Consider the following 24,498-nt stretch of genomic DNA (forward strand, 5'->3'; position numbering starts at 1 on the left):
ATTTCTTTTTGACCATATTTGAGGGGTTAAAAGTCCATAATGATGAGGAGGGAATGGTGGCAGGAGCAGCCCCCATATATGGGGGCATGAGCTAGCTGACATTTGGACAGATTTGGAAACAGAGGGAGAACGATACTGGAATTATTTTGGCAACCCCTTTCCCCTTTTTATTCAGGTCAAGATGGCAGCACAATGATTTAAAGAGATGTGTTTTTCAGATTGCCAACATTGTTCAGTGGATGAAGGAACCCGCTGCCACCAGGCTTGATGACCTAAGTTTGCTCCCCAGCTCCTACATGGCAGAAGGTGAAGACTGACTCCTGCAAGTTGTTATGTCTTCCTCCCCAGTAATAAGTAAGAGAGAGAGAGAGAGAGAGAGAGAGAGAGAGAGAGAGAGAGAGAGAGAGAGAGAGAGAGGTAAAGTATTCATTTCAGTGAGTCAATGAAGGCATTGATTGACAAAGAGGACCAACAAGGAACATTTGTCCTGAATGCTGGAAGACGCAATCCTTTTGTACCATAGACTTGGGTCCTGCTAGCTTCAAGCTCTGTTATCTGTGACATGTGTGTCCTCTCTCTTGGAGCAGTTCTACTCAGTGCCCGTAGATTCCCTAGACAAATGTCCCACATTTCGAATGTCCCAAATATCCTGGGTTCTTTAATTTAAATTTGACTTCACCTTCATAGTTTCACATAATGGCCACAAGGACTTCCTTGCAGGAAATAGACCTGCTTCACATTGCTGACCTCTGCAGCTTTCTGGAAATTTCATGTAATCCTCCAAGATCTCAAATTTCTTGTATCTCATGTTCCTAGAAAACCAAAACCATGATGATGATGCCAGCTTTCGATGTAGTCTAGTACCTTTGCACCATAGCCGAGGCAGCTTCTGTGGGACTTTGCAGCTAAACCTGGAAAAACACTTCCCTAGATTACTGTTTCCAGCAGAATGTGCTAAAGGCACTACATTTTCAGACATTTTACATTTTGTAAATATAAATTATCACAACCTGCACTTTTGATGGTTAGGATCTTGGCCTCATAACACCTTGTTTTCTCCTTCATGAGTAAATCTTGTGGTTTCTATCTAATGGTGCCAGTCTCCTTGACAATGACAGATATCTTTCCTATATGAACCATGTCTTCTACTTTAACATTCTCTTATACTCCTTTCTTCTATTTCTTTCATGGTTCTGCTCTACTTACTGCTCTCACTTACTTAAACATATTGCTTTTATGGGCAGAATGCAGCCAAATTCTATGTTAGAATATAATATGAATGACCATTAGGCCAATTCACTCTTAGTTCTCTTCTGAAACTATATGAGCTCACTTTGTTTTCCAGTTTCTGTTTGGTGTTCTCCCAACGCAATGGCCCATTAGTTCTGCTTACATAAATCTAGGACTTCTCTGGGCTGTTATAAATCCTTCCAAGTTGAGTCTTCATACCATCCAAATATCTAAAACTCACACGGTCAAGTTTATAATAGCAATGACTCCTATCTCAAATAGCAGTTGATTGTATTAGTTACTTTTCTTATCACTGTCACCAAATACTTGCCAAGAAACAACTGAATTGAGGAAGGATTTATGTTGGCTCTCAGTTGGAGGGTGGTCCATCACAGCAGGTAATGTACTGTGGTAGGAATGGCTTGTACTTGTGGTGATAACAGCTTGTTCACAGCTGGGTGAATCAACAAACAGAAAAATCATCTAGAAGTGGAGCCGGCCTACGATCTTCAGGCCGTGCCTTAATGTCCTATATCTGTCATTTAGACAACACATCCAAAAGGTTTCTCAATCTTGCAAAATGGCACTGCCAATTGAGTTACCCAGGTTCAGGCATAAGCCTGTGGAGGACATGTCATATGATGGGAGCTATTATTTGCTGAATTATGTCTCCCAACTTCCCAATTCAGCTGTTAAAGTTATAATATAGACTAACTCAGAAGATGAATGTATCTGTTCATACCATCTTGAACACAGCAATAAAAGTTAAATCAAGATCAGATAAACATTTTCAATAGATCAATAATCCCTAAGGAAACAGAAGTAGTCATTAAATTCTTCCAACTAAAAAAAACAAAACAAAATAAAAACCACCCAGGGCCAGATGATTTTAATGCAGAATTCTACCAGAATTTCAAATAAGAGTTAATACCAACACTCCTCAAATTATACCACAAAAGAGAAACAGAAGGAACATTGTCAAATTCATTTCATGAGACCACAGTCATCCTGATACCCAAATCACACACATGGTGTGTAAGACTCAACAAAGAAAGGAAAATATAGACCAATTTCACTAATGAACATAGATGAAAAAATATTTTTAAAAAATACTGGTAAACTGAATGCAAGAACACATCAAAGGGATCATCCATCATGATGAAGCAGGCTTCATCCCAGAAATGCAGGGACAGATCAACCTATGAAAATCTGTCAATGCAATCCACCATAAAAACAAGCTGAAAGAAAGAAATCACTTTACTAATTAGATGCTGAAAAATCCTTTGAAAAGTCCAACACCACTTCATGATAAAAGTCCTAGAGAGACCATGGATAAAAGGAACATACCTAAGCCTAATAACAACAATATACAGCAAGCCTACAGCCAGCATCAAATTAAATGGAGAGAAACTTAAACCAATTCCACTAAAATGAGAGCTAAGCAAAGGTTGTCCACTCTGTATATATTCAATATACTACTCAAAGTTCTAGCTAGAGCAATGACTACAAAAGGGCATCAAGGGGTAACAAATTGGAAAGGCTGAAGTCAAACTCTCACTATTTGTAGATGATATGATAGTATACATAAGTGACCCCAAAATTTCTAATAGGGAACTCCCACAGCTGACAAACACCTTCATCAAAGTGCCTGGATACAAAATAAACTGAAATAAAAATAAGTACCTTACTGTATTCAAACTATAAATGGTCTAAGAAAGAAATTAGGGAAACAACACCTTTCACAATAGCCACAAATAATATAAAATATCTTGTGGTAACTTTAGCCAAGCAAGTGAGAGACCTGTATAGCAAGAAATTCAAAACTTAAAAAGTTGAAGGTATTGGAAGATGGAAATATCTCCCATGAGCATGGATCAGTACGATTAACATAGTAAAAATACTGTCTTAAAAGCAGGTTAGGGAGTTTGGGGGGAGGGCATGGGAGAAGGGGAGGGAAATGGAGAGGGACCTGGGATTGACATGTGAAACAACCTTGTTTCTAATTTAAATTTAAAAAGAGAAAGAAAAAGTAATGTTGACCAATGGAACTAAAAAAAAAAAAAGCAATCTACAGACTGAATGCAAACCCATTCAAATTCCAACATATTTCTTTACAGACCTTAAAAGGACAATGCTCAGCTTCATATGGGAAAACAAAAACCCAGGATAGCTAAATCAATCCTGTGCAATAAAAGAATGTCTGGAGGTAACACCCTTCCTGATTTCAAGATATACTACAGAGCAATTAAAAACTTCATGATATTGACATAAAGACATACAGATTGAACAATGGAATGGAACTGATGACCCTGATATAAATCCACACATATATGGACACCTGATTTTTGAAGAAGCCAGAAATATACAATGGAAAAAAACAAGCATCTTCATCATATAGTTCTGGTCTAATTTGATGTCAACATGTAGAAGAGTGCAAATAGATCCATATCTATAACCTTGCACAAAACTCAAGTCCAAGTGGATCAAAGACCTCAACATAAAACTAGATACACTGCACCTCATAGAATAGAAGATGGGAAATAGCCTTGAACACATTGGCACAGGAGACAACTTCCTGAACAGAACACCAATCACACAGCACTAAGATCAACAATTAGTAAATGGGACCTCATGAAACTGAAAAGCTTCCATAAAGAAAAGGACACAGTCAAAAGGACAAAATGGCAACCTGCAGAAAGGAAAAAGATCTTCCCCAGCCCCACATCTGACAGAGGACTAATCTCCAAAATACATAAAGAACTCAAGAAACTAGACATCAACAAACCAAATAATCCAATTTAAAAATGGGGTACAGATAGAAACAGAGAATTCTCAACAGAGGAATCTCAAATGGCCAAGCGCCACTTAAAGAAATGTTCAACATCCTTAACCATCAGGGAAATGCGAATCAAAATGACTTCTGAGATACCATCTTACACCTGTCAGAATTACTAAAATCAAAAACACAAGTGACAGCTAATGCTGGGGAGTATGTGTAGCAAGGGGAATGCTTCTTGATTGCTGGTGGGAGTGAAAACTTGTACAACCACTATGGAAATCTATATGTGGGTTTCTCAGAAAATTGGGAATTGACCTACCTCAAAACCCAGCTATAACATTCCTGAGCCTATATCCAAGGGACACTCTACCATACCAGGAGGACACTTGCTCAACTATGTTCACAACAGCTATATTTATAATAGCAAAAAACTAGAAACAACCTAGATGTCCATCAACTGAAGGATGGATAAAGAAAATGTGGTACATTTATACGACGGAGTATTATGAACCTATTAAAAAATGACAACCTGAAATTTGGCAGCAAATGAATGGAACTAGAAAAGATCATCCTGAATGACATAACCCAGCCACAGAAAGACAAATATGGTATGTACTCACTTATAGGTGGATTTTAGCCATAAAGTAAATGATAACCATGCTATAATCCACAGACCCAAAAAATCTAAGCAATAAGGAAGACTCAGGGAGAGTGGAAACACATGAATCTCATCTTGAAGGAGAAATGTAATAGACATCATGGGTGGATAGTGGGGAAGGAGTCTGGATGAGGGGGTGGAGATGGGAAAAGGGGGAGGGACCAGGTAGAGGGAGGATGGAGTGCTTGGAGAGACAACTGAATCAAGAGCATCTATTGGATGAGATAGAAACCTAGTGAAATGGAAAACTCCTACAAATCTATGAGGGTGACCCTAGCTAAAACTTCTAGTAATGAAGATACGTAGCCTGAACTGGCTATCTCCTGTGATTAGGCAAGACTTCCAGTGGAAAGATTTGGACCCCAACCCAGCCACATAACTTTTGACCTACAATTTGTCCTGCCTGCATACAAGATATGTCAGGGTAAACATGGTGCAGAAGTTATGGGAGTGACCAGCCAAAAAAACGATCCAGCTTGAGACCCATACCATTAGAGGGAACCCACCCCAACATTGCTTGGAGAGACCAGACACAGAGGCTGGATAGCCAAAAGACTGTTGTAGAATATGAATTTAAGGTGTGTTGCTTTTGTTTATGCTCTAGAACATGTGTTTAATGATACAAAGATGTGTTTTAATAAACAGAATTCACTTGCAGTCAGGAGCCTCGGTCAGACTCCAACTAGCAGACAGGAAGCTGTAGGGAGGAGCCATGTGGAGAAGAGTTTATAAGGAGGAAGCGAACGAGAATGAGGGCTTCTTCAAAGACAGGAGGAGGTAAGCTAGGTGAGGTATTTACTATTCAGCTTCTATGGGAAGCATGGTTCTACCTCAACCTATGAATGTTGATTTCTTTAGTGGAACAAAGATTTAAATTAGTTTCCTTAGTAGCTTTGGAAGAGTTGGTACCTGAGGGAACAGAATTCCCTCAGGCTTTGGCTCTTGCAGCCTAGCCACTGCTGGGAGAGGAGGAGTGGCAGTTGTTGAATAGGATAACCATACCCTAAATGGCAGCTACAATTAAAAAAGGAAAACAACAATTGGTGCCCCATGTTGGGCACCACTATATTACAGGATGTTTTTTTCTCTTTTGATATTTTTGGGGGACCTGTCACCCAGCTCCCAAGGAAATCACATATGGAGCCTTATAGTTATGAATGCCTGACCTTAGCTTGGCTTCTTGCTAGCCAACTTGTCTTAACTTGAATTAACATATCTACCTTTTCCCCTTTGGGCTTTTATCTTTCTTCTGTATATCTTACTAACCTTCTTACTCTGTGGCTGTTTGGGTGACTAGCCTCCCTGAAATCTTCCTCTCTTCTTTGTTTCTCGTTCTATTTATACTCTCTGCCTTCCAGACCCACCTATCCTTGTTCCTGCCTTGCTATTGGCCATTCACCTCTTTATTAGGACCACCAGGTGCTTTTGACAGGCACAGCATCACAGATTTAAACAAATGCAGCATAAACAAACATCACACAGCTGAAAGTAATATTCTATCACAAGAGACCTAGGATAGGATCAAACATAATTGTGGAAAAAAGTCAATGATATGATTCCTAACGATATTCTGCTGTAGTCATAGATCATTGCCTAGCCCAGTTGTCTTCAAAGAGGCTTCACCCAGCAACTGATAGAAATAGATGCGGAGACTCACAGACAAACATTAGGCGGAGCTAGGGGAATCCTATTGAAGAGGGGGAGGAAGTTCTGTGGAAGCCAGAGGGTTCAAGGACACTACAAGAAAACTCACAGAATCAACTAACCTGGCATATAGGGGCTCACAGACACTGAATTACCAGAGAGCTTGCATGGGACTGACCTAGGCCCTCTATACATTTGTTACAATTTTGTAGCTTGGTCTTTTTGTGGGAATCCTAACAGTGGGAATAGGGTTGTCTCTGACTGGGCTCCCTGCTTTTGGGACCCTTTCCTCTTAACTGGGTTACCTAATCAATAAGGAGAGGAGGTGCTTAATCTTTCCACAACCTGATATGTCATGGCTGGCTGATATATATGGTAGGCCTGCCCTCTTTTTTCAGAGCTATAACTGTAAAAGTTGTCAAAGATTACGCAAAACATATTACAAAAATCTTTGGCCACCTTTTCATATGTATACATGTGAAATGTTAAAAGTGTACATCCCTAAAATGTATACATCCTAGTAACTGATAATACATTAAGGAGTAAGGCAGTGGAAGGAGGCAGGAAATTTAAAATAGGATGGTCAGAGTTACTCTCAAATAGAAGGTCAAGTGTAAAATGAGACCAAAAAGATGCAGAATGAGACAGGTAGATGAGTATTGTCACCATTGAACTCAAACTGTCTCCCAAATGCTCATGTGTTAGAGACCTTAGTGTTCATAGGTGACTGGATCAGAAGAGATCTAACCTCATCAGTAGTTAAGTCCCTGGGGAATTAGAGTTGAGTGGGATATTAGCATGTAATAGAAATGATATAGTCAGTCTTTTGGCAGAAGTAGGTCATTAGTGGCATGCCATTAAAGGGTATGACTTGCTCTCAACCTTTGCTCACACCGTCTCTCTGCTTATCTTCCCCTAGGTAAGCCACTTTGCTTGACAGCATAGTCTTCTATATATTAGTCTAGCTTATTATATAAAGCCTCAAAGCAAAATAGCCAAGGATGTGTGACCTGGGGCTAAGGGCCAAAGAATTCTTTCTTCTTTTAATATGTTTTTCTCAAACACCTTGTCATAGTAACAGAAAACCAGTGCAAGCCTCCAGAGGGAGTAGCCTCTAGGCCATCGGAAGTGTAGGCAAAGAACTTGTTCTGGTGTTGTCCAGTAGCAAGATAGTCAGTGTGGCCAGATAGAGCAAGTGCAAGGATGAGTAGCATAGCGTGAAATCAGGCCACCCTGGGACAATTCTGTAGGACCTTGTGATTCACAGTAGTTATTTTGGTCTTTAGTTAGAGACAAATGTATAGCTACCGGAGAGTGTGAGTCTGAGGAATGATGTAATTTATCCTAACTTTGCACAGTGTCTTGCTGGCTGTAGTGATACACAGGCTGAATGAAGACTATAGACCATTTACTTGAACATTACAATAACTGTTAAATAGGTTATTTGGAGTAGAGAGACAGACATATTAGGATTTATAGAGCTATAAAGTCAAGAAAGTAAGGTGACAATATTTGTCTATAGGGTCTAAATGTGAAATAGAGAGAGGAGAGCAAGATGATTCCAATGATAATAGCTAAAGTTGCTGGAAGAATTCTTACACTTCTTCTTTAAAATAATGAATATTTCAGTGACAAGATAGGCCAAAGTGTAATTGAACTTGAAATGTGATCTTCCTTTTTAAAGTATCATTTTCTACTGTTCATTTTTATCACAGAAAAATAGACAAATAGCAAGTGTGCAGCTGGAAAGGTTTCACAGTTAATGGAGCAGTATCTAACTGGCATTAAGAAACAGAGCATGACCTACACTTGGAAGTACCTGTGCCAATAATGACTTTTAAATTACCCTGCATTTCTGATGAACGCCTGCTACCCCGCAAAGGAGGTAGAGCTACAGCAGAGGATAGCTTCAGAAACCTGACAGAGTTTCGAGAAATTTACCTTGCAGCCATGTGACAGGAATTAGTCATCTGCTGGATCTCATGAAATTCATGCTGAAAAGTTCTTTCTTAATAAAACAATGTGAGACAGATAGATGGTAAAAATAGAGTTATTTTCTGCATAGGTTTCAAAGATAGAAAGTTCACAGCAGTTGCCTTTAAAAAAATATCCCAAGTTGACAAAAGAAGCTTTGCAAAAGTGAAGTGCAATATACTAAGGTCGAATCATCTTCACTTTTAAGGGAGGATATTTGTTTTCTAGAAATCTCCACCATGTTGATCATCAAAATAAATGCTAAAATTAGAGAATGGAACCAAGGACATAGAAATTCTGGTTATAGATTTCCTCAGGCATGGTATTTCAAAAACATATATATGAGCTAAAATGGGTATGTGAGAGGCTAAGGAGAAATAGGCTGGGAAACAAGAGACAAAATTAAGCTCCTAGGGAACTATTTGAGTACTGAGCCTATGAAAAGGAAATAAAAATGCCTTGAAAATGAAAATCTTATACTTGCAAATCACAACTATTTGTTCCTGTGGGTCCTGAGGAAGATTGTAGAATTAAACAGTGAGTGCATCTAAAGAGACACCATTTCTGTTTCCCCTATGAATGTAGCAGAACAAGAGTCAGATTGGAGGCTGAGCATCATGGAAGCTGCAATGCGTCCCTCAGCAGTTGTCTCCACACAGATGCCAGTTTAGACAGCCATTTACACACTGAACTTACTTTACAAACTAAGGACAGCTGTTGAGTTTTACCTGGAGTGTCCACCTGAAGAATGGTTAAAATATATGGCACACATAACCAATGGAATAATATTTAAACATTAAAAAGAAACTCTGACATTTGCAACACTGTGAATGGAACAAGAGATTATTATGTTGAATGAAAAAGCCAGGCTTATGAAGACAGATGCTGCATGATGCCATTTCTATGTGTAATCTCACATAGCTACCTCAGGGAAGTTGAGAATAGTAGCTACCAGTAACTAGTGCAAGAGAAGGAAGACAAAGAGGAAAAAGTCAGTCAATGAGTACAAGGTAAGAAAGCAGCAACAACAAAAATCTGGTGTACTATAATAGAAGAGACTAGTCATAGGTGAAAATTATGTACTATAATTTCTTAAATGAAAAACATGTCTTGAAAACTGTTGCTGTGGAAGAGCTGACTGTTTGAGGAGATACACCCAATCTGATTTAAATATTACACAGTGTATCAAAACACCACATGGACCCCACCAATATTCATGTTGGTATGTCTCAGTTAAAAATAACTTTAAAAAGAGCATATATTTATTTATTCATTTAAAAATCCCAACAACATTACATGTTAATATCAACATATTGTGGGGTTCATCTTAATGTATTCTACTACTTATTCTCCCTTTTTGGGTTCAGTGCTCATTTTATCCTGAGATATTGCTTATTCTTCATTGTACACATTTAGGTAAGAGCTAAAGTCAGGGAACTTTTACCTCCTTAAGCAACAGATTTTTCTCTGCCTCAAGGGCCAATAATTCTGTCTTTCTGGAATACGGGTCTTGAGAAAAGTGACAAAGATGATGCATGGTGGGAACTGATTCAGGGCAGAGATGTTCTTCAGAAGAACGAAGTCCCTTTTTTGAGCCTCCTGCATCTTGCTCTTAATTATATGCATTGCTCAACATTATTTTTCATCTCTAACAGCCCCATAATTTCTTACAAGCTTTCATTATCTCTCCCCTTCCTTCAGTCTTTCCTCATTCCTCTTACCCTCAGTGTGTGTGTGTGCACACCCGCATGTGTATGTTGGTGCGTGTAATTGTACAGTTCTTGCATCTCAGAGTGAAATTAGATTTTCTTTGAGTACTATTCATCACAATTTACCTGTTTCTGAAGTTTTAAATAGTAATGGGAATGAGATTTAACCCTGAATTAATATTTTGAACAAAATCAGGAAATATTACAGGCTCTCAGGCATTAAGACAGAACTTTAAGTAATATGACATTAACATTTTGAATTTCTATTTAAATTAAAAGCTTTGCAAACAAGTATGAGCCTTAACATAACAGACTCAGACTCTGGCCCTTAGCTGTATACCCATCAGAATTTGTTCACTGTGGTCACGGTTTCCCAAGAGAAAAGCGAAAGTGGCAGGATACAAGATCAACTCAAGAAAATCAGTAGCCCTACTATATACAGATGATAAAAGGGCATAGAAAGAAATCAGAGAAACATCGCCATTTACAATAGCCAAAAACAACATAAAATACTTTGGGGTAGCCGGGCTGTGGTGGCACACGGTTTTAATCCCAGCACTCGGGAGGCAGAGACAGGCGTATCTCTGTGAGTTCCAGGCCAGGCTGGACAGACAGCCTCCAAAACAATACAGAGAAACCCTGTCTCATAAACAACAACAACAAAAAATACCTTGGGGTAATGCTAACCAAACAAGTGAAAGATGTGTATAGCAAGAACTTTGAGTCTTTAAAGAAAGAAATTAAAGAAGACATCAGAAAATGGAAAGATCTCCCATGCTCTTGGATAGGTAGGATCAATATAGTAAAAATGGCAATCTAACCAAAAGCAATATACAGATTTAATGCAATCCCCATTAAGATCCTAGCACAATCCTTCACAGACCTTGAAAGAACAATAATAACCTCTATATAGAAAAACAAAAGACCCAGGACAGCCAAAACAACCCTGTTCAACAAGGCAACGTCCAGAGGCATCACCATCCATGACTTCAAGCTGTATTATAGAGTGTTAGTCCTGAAAACAACTTGGTATTGGCACAAAAATAGACAGATAGACCAATGGAATTGAATTGAACATCCCAACATTAACCCATACACGTATGAACACCTATCTTTGACAAAGAAGCTAAAATTATACAATGGAAAAAAGAAAACATCTTCAACAAATGGTGCTGACATATCTGGAGGCCGACATGTAGAAGACTGCAGATAGATCCATGTCTATCACCATCCACAAAACTTAAATCCAAATGGATCAAGAACCTCAACATAAATACAGCCATACTGAACCTGTTAGAAGAGAAAGTAGGAGGTACCCTTGAATGAAATGGTACATGAGACCACTTCCTGAACATAACTCCAGCAGCACAGACACTAAGATCAACAATTAATAAATGGGACCTCCTGAAACTGAGAAGCTTCTGTAAGTCAAAGGGCATAGTCAGCAAGGCAAAAAGGCAACCCACAGATTGGGAAAAGATATTCACTAATTCCACATCTTACAGAGGGCTGATAAAAAAGAACTCAAGAACCAAGTCTCAAAAATACCCAAGGGTCCAATCAAAAAGTAGGGTACAGAACTAAATAGAGAAGTCTCAGTAGAGGAGTCTAAAATGGCTGAGAGACACTTAAGAAACTGCTCAACATCCCTAGCCAGCTGGGAAATGCAAATCAAGACAACTCTGAGATACCATTAGTCAGAATGGCTAAAATCAAAAATTCCAATCACAAGTTATGCTGGAGAGGATTTGGAGAAAGGGTTAGAGTGTCGACTTGTACAGCCACTTTGGAAATCAGTATGGAGATTCCTCAGAAAAAATGGCAATCAGTCTACCACAAGACCCAGAAATTTCACTCTTAAGCATATACCCAAAGGATGCCCATTCATACGACAAGGATGTCTGTTCCACTATGTTCATAGCAGCAATATTTGTAATAGCCAGAGCCTGGAAGCAACCTAGATGCCCCATGACTGAAGAGTGGATAGAGGATATGTGGTACGTTTACACAATGGAAAAAAAAAACAATGTAATATTGAAATTTGCAGGCAAATGGATGGCACTATAAGAAACCACCCTGAGTGAGGTAACCCAGTCACAAAAAGAGAAATATGGTATATACTCACTCATATATGGATTTTAGACATGAATCAGGGGAGTGTCAGCCTACAACCCCACTGACAGAGAGTCTGGGAAACAAAACCTCCATCCAGCGATTGATGGAAGCAGAGGCAGACACCCACAGCTAAACACTGAACTGAACTCCTGGAATCCAGTGACAGAAAGGGAGAATTGATGAGCAAAGCAGTTAAGAGTGGGCTGGTTTAACCCACAGAAACAGCTGACCTGAACAATGGGGAGCTCTTGGACCCCAGATTGATGGCTGGGTGGACAGCATGGGACTGACCCAGACCCCCCTGAATGTGTGTGTCAGTGCAGAGGCCTAGATAATGGGGCCCTGGGTAGTATTTATCCCTGGCATACAAATAGACTTTGAGTGCCCATCCCGCAATGAGGGAGGCTCTCTCAGCCTGGACTCTTGTGGGACAGCCTAGGCCCTGCCCTGGATGAAGTGACAGACTCTGGAGATCCACCATGGAGGGCCTCACCCTCCCTGGGTATCGGAGTGGAGATTGGCTTGAGGACTGGGGGACCTGGTGGACAGGACTCGGGAGGAAGAGAGGGGGAGGGAGTTGGGATTAATATGTGAAACAAGCTTGTTTCTAACTTAAATTTAAAAAAAGGAAGAGAAAAAAGAAAGTAGTTATACTTATGAAGGTGGTTAGGTTTTGTGAAGGTTATTGTTCCTAATTGAACTTGTGTTAAAATCAGTATTCTCACCTGTTATTTGCACCCAAAATCATTTTATAAAAGTTGCATGTAATCAACTTAGGAGTAATCTTAATATTTTCATGATTAAATTCAAATCATGACTATCTAGAAGTACAGATTACTTCTAGGAAAAAGGACCCTTGATTTTGTAAATTGTATAGGAAAATACTTCTAAATGGAGAAAAGACATCTGTAAGGATTTCATGCTGACAACACAGGAATGCAGATATAAGAATACAGTATATTTCTTCTCCTCCAGCACTATGAAGGGGGAAAGAAGTATTTGAGAATACTAGATATGGCTACAAGTATGAAGTAGTCAACTGAAATCTGTTCATTAATTGACAGAAACAGATGTCCATCCTATGATGTTTTTTCAACCAAATAAATACCCTTTATGTTAATATTATTGAGACCAGAAAGGCACTATAACCTGGTATCAATACCTACATAGTCTTAATGTTTTCTTTCTTAACATTGCTATGGGAGTTCATCCATCTGAGATGAGAGTAAAACAGAGCCAGGCTGACTACATGAGTGGAACAGAACTTAAGAAAAGATGTTCAGGGTGGGTGATACTTTGCATACTGATTCCTTTTTAATTCAGCATAGACAATTGGAAAACATAATAATTATAAATAATAGTCTTATACTGAATTTGTACCAAATAATAAAATTGTTACTGTTTTAGAGAAGTTTTTGGTGTTTTTTTTCTTCACTATAATATCTTTCACACAGAAAGAGCAAATTTTTCCATTTGTTTAAAATTTTTCACTTACTTGGGCATCAAGAACATATTTTTTACTTCATTACTCATTGTTTCAAACATTTATTGAGTTGCATGCTTATCTGTTTTATAGACAGGCAATTTAAGAACTATGTCAGGCCGGGCAGTGGTGGCGCACACCTTTAATCCCAGCACTCGGGAGGCAGAGGCAGGCGGATCTCTGTGAGTTCGAGGCCAGGCTGGACCGATAGCCTCCAAAACAACACAGAGAAACCCTGTCTCATAAAAACCAAAAAAAAAAAAAAAAGAAGAACTATGTCAGTATAAATAAAGTATTCCAGTGCATAATTTTATTCTTTAAAATAAATTTTCATCATCATAAACAAAAATTTCCACATGTACCACAGATTACTTCTTAAGAATGGACTTAAAATTTAAGACAAAATAATTTAAAAACTATTTGGGGGAAACACTATCAAAATAACCTCCAGAAAAGTATCTCCAATTTATGTTTTCTTTGTCTCCAATGTGAACACTGCATTTATTTTAAATGTTTGAAGACAAATAGGTTGATAAGGGTGTGTGTGTGTGTGTGTGTGTGTGTGTGTGTGTGTGTGTGTGTGTGTGGAGAGAGAGAGAGAGACATGCACAGAGAGTCAGAGAGATAACAGATGATTTGCTTGGAGAGACAATGGCTATCTTAATAGAAGAAGGTTGCAAGAGTTTTTATTGTCTTCAATCTATTGGTCCCCACCTGTATTATATGCAGCAGTCATTAAAACATTTCCTAGTCTACTAATGTAATCATTATTCTTTTTATTATTTTTGATTGTTTTCCTGAGCAGCTAAGTCTCATCAATTTCATATTCTTTTGGTCAATGCAATGAGGAAAGAGGTGGAGAATAGGATATTAAGTTATTTACCTAGAAATCTAAAGTCATTGTGCAAACATGTATGAATGCCTTCCAGGCAGTTAAATAGAATCAGGCTTTCTAGTTAGGAAATGATATGTGACAAAATGTAGGCGTAAGAAAAAAGTTGTCTGAAACTGCCATGATGGCAATTAGGAAGACACAATTTGGAAAGGGAATTTAGAATCAGATTGGGAAGATTCCATATGTCAAACTGAGATGCATGGGGTTTGTTCTTTAAAAAGCAGGAGCCATCACAATCTATATTCTCTCCAAATAACAGTCTTCCCAACCCTGAAACATCTTTCATATTCCCCATGATAGTGTCTCCAGCAAATTAACAGGGAGCCTCTTCCTCCTGTCCTCATAGATGTATTCACCTTTGATACTTCTCTTGCACTTTTGTGACAGTTGATAAGTGTAGTTTTTGTCAGATCCCCTTGCATTTTTAGAATTCTGCTTTCACATGTATAATATCACAGAAGCAGAGACTTTAGGGTATCCCTTTTTTTCACTCTCCTCCTACCGCACACAAAATGCCTGAATTATTTCAGTAACTAAAAGGATACTTCGTTAATTATTGTTCTTTGAATAATAGGGTATTTAATTACCAACACTGTGAGCTGATCTGTGTTTAGCAGAGATGCTTCTAGTTTCTAGTTCTCCTTCTCAACAAAGAATCTAAGTGCCTTTTTTTATGTCCCTGAAATTATGTGGCACCCGAACATCAAAACCCAGAAAGTTACAGCTAAGTCAGGGTCTATCAATTACATACTGACTTTTAAAATTCTGAAATTACTTGTTTTATTCCTATCACCCTAAAAGGGGAACTTTTTAAAAAGAATTTCTTTGTGGCATTCTGTCTTCTGAAATCCAGCATTACAATACAGCTAACTCATTGCAATACTTCCATTAAGCTGAAATGAAAGGAAAATCATATGTAAAGTTTTTGGAAAACAGCCCTTCTTATCTGATCCCTTAAGTTAGCTTCATCTGCCTGTCTTAAGTGACTGAACTGGTAAAGTATGGCATGGAATTGTCTTTGTATATGTACCAACTTAAATAGGAAAGAGAGCATGGCTACTTGTGATGCAAGATATATGAGTTATAGCAAGCACCCTTAGTCCATTAAATATGATCCAATAAACATCAGCTAGGGAGACTCTTGAATGTGTCCTGCCTGCCTGAGTGTGACTTTTTGGCATTTTTTGATTGGAGGTAAATCCCATACTAAATTCCAGGAAAGTAATACTGTGTATGAACCTCGCTCAAGAAGAAATTGAGAGAAGTATTCCTTTATAAAACTTAGTAAAGTTACTAAACAAAGACATATGTACAGCTATTTAGTCAGTCTTCACTGTGAAGGACTTTCTGCATAAGACTTGCCTTTGGCCATCTTTTTTTGTAATAAATGGAGAGTAGAAGAGTTGTAGGGGAAAGCTACCAGAAAACTCTGAGTCTCCTTCGTTCAACTCTCTTAGCATACCCAAGAAAACAATGTGTAAGAATGTTCTATAGACCCCTAGTTAAGTAAATAGTGAGATGGAGGAGCAGGTAGTACATTCTTCTCCAAGAGGTTTGCCTAAACAAATGGTTTTGCAGTAATCAGTGAAGGGTATATTCCCTGGACCCCAAGAAGATGAGATTATGTACATTCTTTTTACATGGAGAATTTAGGTAAGTGATCTCCAGCAATAATTTAATTAGTTCAATAACCTTGAAAATGATTCCCAGTCAAAAGTAGAGCATTAAATACCCACCAAACCCAGAGAACACTAGCCCAATTTCTCTATGACAGTGTGCAACCAACAATTCCACCCTAACCCATGTTCTGTCCAAATGCCAGGATATCCACCTTGGATGGAGACAACAGATTTGCAAGATGGATAAAGAGAGAAAGAAAGAAGCTGTAGAAACAAACCTGGAGAGAAAATTGACCTTCTGGCAACATACTGTTACCCTTGGGAAGGGCACATGAGTGTGTTGCAAATGGAGTTCCTTAGATGTCAAGGACCTTTAGAGAATCCCATCCATTTGGCAAGTACCTGTGGGTACAATACTGCAAACTCCTCCACTGATCTTAGGGAGCTCATGGGTTTCATACTTCTTTAACTTTTGCTATGTTTAATCCTGTAGTAACTCTTAGTTTTGCCTTGTTAGTTTGCCTGAGCTTACTGGGAACAAACGTCTTCATAGAAAAATTACATTTCTCTGATCTGTTACCGAAGCCAGTTCCTCCAGTTATTCCTGGCTGCCTTTGCAGTGATCCTGAATAAACAGGAGGAAATCACTAAGGTTAATGATTATTTCTTATTCAGTTCCAAAAAAAGATAAAATATATTCCAAAGAACTTAGGGACCAAGAAAATTGTTTCTTAAAAGAGGACATTAAAAACCTTATAGTGGGATTGGCATGTGAAGCAACCTTGTTTCTAATTTAAATTTAAAAATAAAAATTAAAAACATACTTATAGCAACACAGAAGGAAATAAAAGGATAGGACATGAAAGGTCAGACATTTCTCTGGCACTAGGATATATCAAAGTATCAGTAAAGGAATCTAAAACTCCTAGTTCCTCTTAAAGAAAAGCACATTTAGAAATTACCAGGAAGAACAAGGAAACTTAGTCTTAAGAGTTAAAGAGTTAGGGATTAGTCATCATTATTTTGAGAACTCATAAAGAATAAGGCTATAACTGCAATCTATGTAATGAAGGCAGTAATAAATGTGACCTACAGATTACTGGAAAACTGCTATACACCTGAAAATGATAACTTTAGGCATCACAATGTATTCAGCTAATTTCATATTGTCAAGCTTAACCACAGGGCTCAAATCTCTTACTTTGTAACCATGTTTGCTGCCAGCTAAGGCACAGTGTGAATAAGATATTTTTAGCTAGATATAAACAGTTGGCTTGCTCTCTAATGATATGAGGTAAAGGTCAATGACATCAAGGAAGTGGGAAATAAGAAGAAAAACTAAAATGTTAATGATTCTTGGAGAATGATTAAAGAGAAATGATTTGAAACTGCTCATGCATGAATGCATTAGAACTTGTATAAAGATGGCCTGAGCTAGTTGGGGCCATCAGTTTGAAAGACAACTGGTGGTCAAGACCCCTCATTCGTGGACTTCATACCTCCTTCCTGCAGCACAAAACACTGCTGGAGCTGAACTCTGGCAACCCTATTGAGAAGGTTTCAACCTATGGAATAGACAAGATTTGATAAGCATGTAGTTGGAAGTTGTCACAGTTCTACAGGAACTAGTAGTTTTAACATTAGTGCTTTAGTTCATGGAACTCTTTGGGGGTGAACACGGAACATTAACGCTCCCTGGCATACAATCAGAGAAGAACCAGCTTCACACAATAGGTTTGAATGGACAATCAGTTTCTGCTAGCACAATGAGCTACTGAACTCTGAAGTCTGAGTCCAGTTTACTCCTACATATAGACTTCACCTCAGTGTAGTCTGTAGAATAAAGGACCCTTGTATGCCTAGGATAGTTCATTAGCTCAGAATCTATTTACCTGAGTGCTGTCATTCTGGCCTTGTTCTGTTTGGCTTGCTTTGATGGCCAACCTTTTTAAATCCTTGATCATCATTCCTCATCATGTTTTCCAACTGAGTTGAGTTTCCATTTAACCCATAACATATCAATCTGGAATCCAACTATTCTTTCTGGGCTCAGAGAGCTGGTTGCCTTGGCTGGAGATTCACCATAACCTGCCAACATCTACCTGCCAGTCAACCCTCTTCTCAGCTCGTGCCCAGGATTTCTCAGAATGAGCTCAGCTCACCATATACATCCTACTTGCTCTTCTCAGACTTCCCTCATGCAGAGCTCCTGCCCAACTTTATCCCCAGTCCTCGCTCAGTTCTCCAGAGCTCCGTTGAGAGAGCCTTCTTTCATTTGATAGTTTTGCTACAGAGTAAACAAAACCCCAGTCATTGGGTCTGCCACAGGCCCAAGATCCTTCAGTCTCTGGTGATTTTGTTATGGTCATTCATGACAGTTCCTCAATTTAAGAGCATGCATTCATTAGTCCTCTGGTCTAAGTGTTTTGAGGTTATATGGAGACATCCTGCTAATATATGTTGTAATGGATTAACAAAGATTTCTCTTCCACTAATTGCTTGTGTATTCTTCATTTCTTTCTCACCCAACCCCCTCGTGATTGATAGTTATAGCCGATACAGAATATATTCTGCAATCCTAAACCAGTTTACTAGGACCAGGAAAGTAGGCCACTTTGAATTCATGATCACAGCAAAAGTGAAACCTTGTGGAGCAGGTGAATCAAGCTAGCCAGGTTTTAGTATGTGTTGACATATGGAAACTCAGATTCTTTATTTTTTTAACCTGTATTAGCTCCATCAGCAAGAGAAGTAGTATACGTCTAAAACTGAAGATGTTGAGTTAAGGATTGGAATCACCCAGAAATCTCATTTTCCATTCTTTTCAGGCCTTTGGGGTGGTTATATAGGAAAGTGCAGCTTGGAAAAAGCCAGAATTCAGGGATTCCTACCAGCAGAGGATGAGTCAACCAGGCCTGTGACCGCCTGCTGAGGGCTGGTATCATGTCTGTGGCATGTGCTAGCATTGTGGGCCATGCAGATGTCCATGATCTGTGCTACAGCCTGAACCATGTCAATATCCATAGGCCATGCTGCTACTGGAGGCCTTATAGATGTGAGTGGCCTGAGCTGCCACCTACAGCCATGGAAATATCTGGATCTTTGCTGCTGCCAGGGCCCATATTGCTGGAGTATTTGTCAATGTCTGTGGTCTGTGTTACATAGGCTGTGCTTCTGCTGGGGGCCATATCAATATGAGTGGCCTGTGATGCCACCAGGGATTATGATGACTTATGGGTCTTTGCTGCCACTGAAGGCCATGTCTGGGTCCTAGGCCCTGTTTCAGCCAGGGCCTGTGTTGATGTCCATGGTCCAAGTAAATACCAAAGGCCATGTAGAAGTCCAGCTCTGTGTGGCCACCTGTAGCCAAGTCCTTGGGTCATGCTGCTGCTGGAGGCCATACTGATGTGAGTGGCTTGCTACCACCTGAGACCATTGTAATATGGAGGTCCCATGCTCCTGAGAGCCCTGTCTGAATTTGTGGTATTATTGCAGGAGAGCACTGTGTTCATGGTCTGTGTTATAGCCAGAAACTCTGTTCAGGCCCATGACCCATGTTCCTGTTGACTCTGAATAGCAAAGAAGTTGCCTTTACAGTAATATCAATGACTACAGATGCACAGTTGAGAGGAGGGACATGGAAGGCTTCTGGGAGGACACCCTTACACACACACACACACACACACACACACACACAGAGTAACAGCCTACACAGAAAGCTCTGACTGAACAGAACTCCTAAAAATTGTGATGGAACTGGTGAAGAGTAGTTCTCCACAACTGATGGCTTCTGGTGGAGTAGCAGGAGCAAGAAAAACTCAGTTGATTTAAGGAGGAGGCCACTAAGAGTTTGACCATGCACCAGTGAGTATATAGATAACACAAGACTCATTTTATTATTGTTATTGCTATTTTTTACTTCTTCTTGTGAGGTAGGTCACAATTCAGGGGGTGGGGGGCAGATCTGTGAGATTCCATTTTCTCCATTATGTCCTAGCTCAGCTTCTTAATTTATTATGATGAGTAGTGTTTTAAAAAGCTTACATATCTATTATTCTCCCGTCATACCATGAATTTATTAAATTTTTGAAATTTAATTTTAATTCACTCTACAGGACTCTAGATAAAGTAGACAAATATTCATGGAATTAATTAATAATACTATGTTGAGTTTCTCTATGTGTTAGGGTTCATGAGAGCATCAGAATGAAGTATGGTTGGTCTCTCAACTTTTGCTTTCAGATTAAATTTAGTACAAGACAATGGAAGGTACCACTAATTGACATTGAACAAGTAAGTCACATTCTGTTTCAGAACCAATATCGCCTCTTTTGAAAAGCCAGTAAGAAAATATGTGATACAAATGTCACATCATTCATCATCATAAACAGCAAATCTTTATTAGTTCTGTATCTCCTTACATGTGATATGTTAAATTTATAGATGAACATTTTTTAAAATAGTCAGAAAAGAACAAATGAACTGTAAATTAGGACCAAGCAGCTTGACTGCAAATTTAAGTAATACTATGATCAGATAATGAAGCAGATAGTTTGGTGATACTTCAAATAAAACGTGTTAGCTATCATATGCCATAAAGCACAAGTTATAACAAAATCAGTCTGTGTCTCTTTAGCTAGGATTATCATAACAGAGAATCAGGGAAACTAAATCTTGAGTTTTCTTTTTTTTTGGTTAATTATGTGATTTGAAAATAATATTATAAAAAATAAGAGAAATATTATTCTCCACACTGTTATACAATCACCACTTCTCTTTATTTTTCCAAGTTTTCTAGAGTTTCTTATTCATTGATTTATTCATTTACCAAAGGCTTGTTGAATATGTTATATACATTACATATAAAATGTTAGAATTTTAAGATTTAAATTGATCTTCCAGACATCTCTTGGATAAGGTAGAAAATATGAACTGAATGATAATATGCTCATATTTATTCCTTTATTATTAACTCACACCTAAAGTATACATATCATTTATTTAATATCAACTTAAAAGGAAATAAACCTTTAAAGGAAATAATGCTCAATCATATGTATAAATATGCAAATGATGTGTCAGGTAATAGCCAGTGTTATGAATGATAAAACTAGAATTCAATGATACTCCCACTATTGTTTCATAAGCTCTAAGTTTGGGTCTACATAACAGATAATGGTGATGTTGTCGTCAACTAATGCCTTGAAAATAAAACTGATGATTTAACAGGTATTATGCTTAATGTTTGCTAATTTTACTTATATTCACCACAAGCTTTAGAATGATCTAATCAGCTTGTAGATGAGAAAGCAAATTCCCAAACCAGCATGAGCAAAACTAGGAATTTGGTCTAACTTTCCATTCATAAACTCTGTTGCTTTATCTCATTTCTTTTGTAAGTCTCTTAAATGAGTACCTACAGAAAATTCTCTATAATTTCTCAGTTTCCCTCACCCCTTACTTGTTATGAAGTGGTTACTATATCTACACCTGAACCTTCATGAACTTTACAATTAAAAACTGCAGGGTCTTAGCCCAACCATGGAAGGCTGAGCTGGGTCCAAGGAAGAGTAAGTGTGCTGCTCGACCATTTCCCAGCCTCCAGGATCTCGGAGACAATCAGAGGCAAGACTCAAGCACTTTGAAGGAGGGCACCTTCTGGACCTTTTCTGGGGCAACAGTAAAGCTCCCCTTTTAAAACAATTGGACCACTTGTATCACAAAGCCCTCCAGATATTCTGTATCTCGATGTCCCAAAATTAAATCATCCATATAAATACATATTATTGAATCATTTTACTTTGGCATAGGACTTAAGAGAATAGCAAGATACTGTTGACAGAAGGCTGGGCCATTAGCCATTCCCTATGGTAGCATAGCACTACCCATTCAAAACATTGATCAGGTTTGGAATAATTAAGTAAAGGAACAGAGAAGGCAAATTTATCACAATCCTCCTGATGTAGCAGTATAGAAAAAGAAGCAATCCTTAATATCAGTTACCATAAATTTGCATTCTGTGGGAATAGCAGGTATCCAGGGACAACACATTAAGGGGGGTGCCCACTAGTTCCATCCTCTCATTTATCTTATGCAAATCTTGGAGCATGTACCTTAAATTATAAACACCGGGATGTTCCATGGGCTCATAGAAGGGCAGATATGTACCAGTGTTAATTGTTCATCCACTAGCTGATGGAGTGCTAGCAATTTCAGATTAGTCAGAAGCCACTGCTCCACCCATACGGGTTTCCTGGTGCCCATCAGATAGGTGGCACTCAGGGGCAGTGGCCCTTATGACTGGGGGGACACCTAGATAGACCTCTCAGGCTCCCCCGCCCCCGTAGTTGTAAAGGTTGAAAAAATCCTTCTCTGAGGCCCCCTTTGGGTCCTTTCCCTCCCTTTGTACCTCTTCATCTTCCTCATAAAAAGCCCCATGATCCATGGTCACAACAGCATCCATTTGGCCTAGCATGTCTTGTCCCAGCAAATTGGCAGTAAGGCCATTGACCACTAAGGGGTGTATCTTTCCTTGGTCCCCATCTGGACTGGTCCAGTGCATTAAGGTCATTGTTTCTCTTGATTGGGAGTTATCTCCCACCCCCAAAACCGAGGGCCCAGGTGCAAGTTCCCAGGTGAAAGGTACTTCCTCCTCCCAAGTACTGTCCTGTCTGCCCGGTGTCTACCAAACAGTGAAACTCCTTACCACATATAAAAACAGTCATTTTGAAACAAAGTCCTTCAATCAAAGGGACAGTCCAGTAGACTTGTTTTGTCAGGGTATGAGACCTTCCAATCCTACTTTTAGAGAGGCTTCCTTCCTTTTTTAATGGTGCTAGAGGTTGCTCTTCCTCTAGTTTAAAGGCTTCCCCTCCAGGTCGAATTTTGATCTACAGTCCTTCTTCCAATGCTATCACTTCCTACACTGAGGACATGGAGTAAAGGGAGGCTTAGCCCCTCCTGGCCTATTAGTGGGAGGGGGGTGTTAAGGACAGTCTCTTAAAATGTCCCTCCTGCCCACATCTAAAGCAGGTCCCTTCCCCCAGCGGCCTCAAGGACCCTTGACCCTTTGTTGCTAGGGCCTGGGTGATGGCCTCTGTCATGGCAGTCATCTGTGCCTGTAAGGCCAGGGCCAGAGACTGGGATTGGTGTTGCTGGGTACCTACATCTTGGGAGGCTATCAACCATCTCTTCAGGGAACTGTCTTTTAATCCCATGCAGACCATTCTATGGTCTCCATTCATCCCTTCCCATACCAACTGTCTGATAAATTGTTCTCTGAGGTTTCCCGGCGGCAGCTTGCACTGAATGATCTGTTGGACCTGGTCTATAAACTCCTGCAAAGGCTCACCAGGCTTCTGCCTCACCCCAGTCATGGAGGACTCAGTAGGCCCATTTTCCAGTTTAACCAGCCTGCTTCACATGATCCCAATATAGCCCAGGGGTCCCTGCTTGCTGAACCTCAGTGGAATAAGTGTCTCCCATTCCCAACAGCATAGCATAGGTAATAGGGATGGTGGGGTTGCTTGCCTATTTGCCTCAGCTTGTACCCTACATTATTCCTATGAAAGGCATACCATGCCAGGCATAGGTGGCACATCCCAACACTCGGGAGACAGAGGCAGACAGATCTCTGTGAGTTCACGGCCAGCCTGGTCTACAGAGCGAGTTCCAGGACAGCCTCCAAAACAATACAGAGAAACACTGTCTCGAAAAACCTAAAAAAAAAAAGGCACACCATTTGATAAACTAAGAAATAGGTAGAACTGCCTTAGCCACATCCAACCAGTCCTTAGGGATGCGTGGATGGTAGGTGATATCCTGCAACAGAGTCTGTGCCCAAGGGGAATTAGAGCCATCTTCTGCCAAGGCCTTGTGGAGCTCTTTAAGATCCTTGGCCTCCCAAGGATATCAGTCTAGAGGTCTGTGTGGCCCAGGGACCAAAGTTACTGGGTAGGCTTGGGGGTCCTAGTTGCATCCTCCCATCCCTCCTTGATTGGGTAGGCCTCCACATAAATCAGGCCTCCAGGTCTCGACCTGTCATTGTCCAGTCAATCATAGGGGTCCAGGTCCCATTGATTTTCTCTGAGGGCAGTATAGGGGGACCCAGCCTCCTGGCTTCTGGGAGCATAAGGTGGGAGTCTGGAGTTATCTAATGTGAATGGTTTGGCCCATTCCTCCTCTACTTCAACTTTGGTGGACCTCTCCGGTCCTTCTCCTTCTCCCTTCTCAGTATAGAGTTACCTATACTGAGGTCTCACTTACCCAAAGAGACCACTGGACATCAGCCAAGATTTAGGTCCTTGAGGCCCCAGATTCAGAGTCTTAGCCCAACCACGGAAGGTTGAGCTGAGTCTGAGGAAGAGTAGTAAGTGCACTACTCACCCTTTTC

At 39.6% G+C, this 24,498-nt stretch overlaps 1 long non-coding RNA gene across 3 annotated transcripts in view; it reads left to right on the plus strand.

The window, feature by feature from the left end:
* LOC106022019 overlaps positions 1-18,601 on the plus strand; it is a 58,652-nt gene extending 40,051 nt beyond the window's left edge. Inside the window, exons 4-5 of one of the 3 annotated variants that reach the window (XR_002385105.2) lie at positions 219-306; positions 16,310-18,601. This is a non-coding gene — a long non-coding RNA (uncharacterized LOC106022019). Of the gene's footprint in view, positions 1-218; positions 307-3,347; positions 3,834-16,309 lie in introns of those variants that run through there. The other 2 variants (XR_002385104.2, XR_002385106.2) reach the window with 2 other exon arrangements.
* The last annotated feature ends 5,897 nt before the right edge of the window (positions 18,602-24,498 follow it).

The sequence above is a fragment of the Mesocricetus auratus genome, unplaced genomic scaffold (assembly GCF_017639785.1).
Source record: "Mesocricetus auratus isolate SY011 unplaced genomic scaffold, BCM_Maur_2.0 Super-Scaffold_100019, whole genome shotgun sequence".
Classification (NCBI taxonomy): domain Eukaryota; kingdom Metazoa; phylum Chordata; class Mammalia; order Rodentia; family Cricetidae; genus Mesocricetus; species Mesocricetus auratus.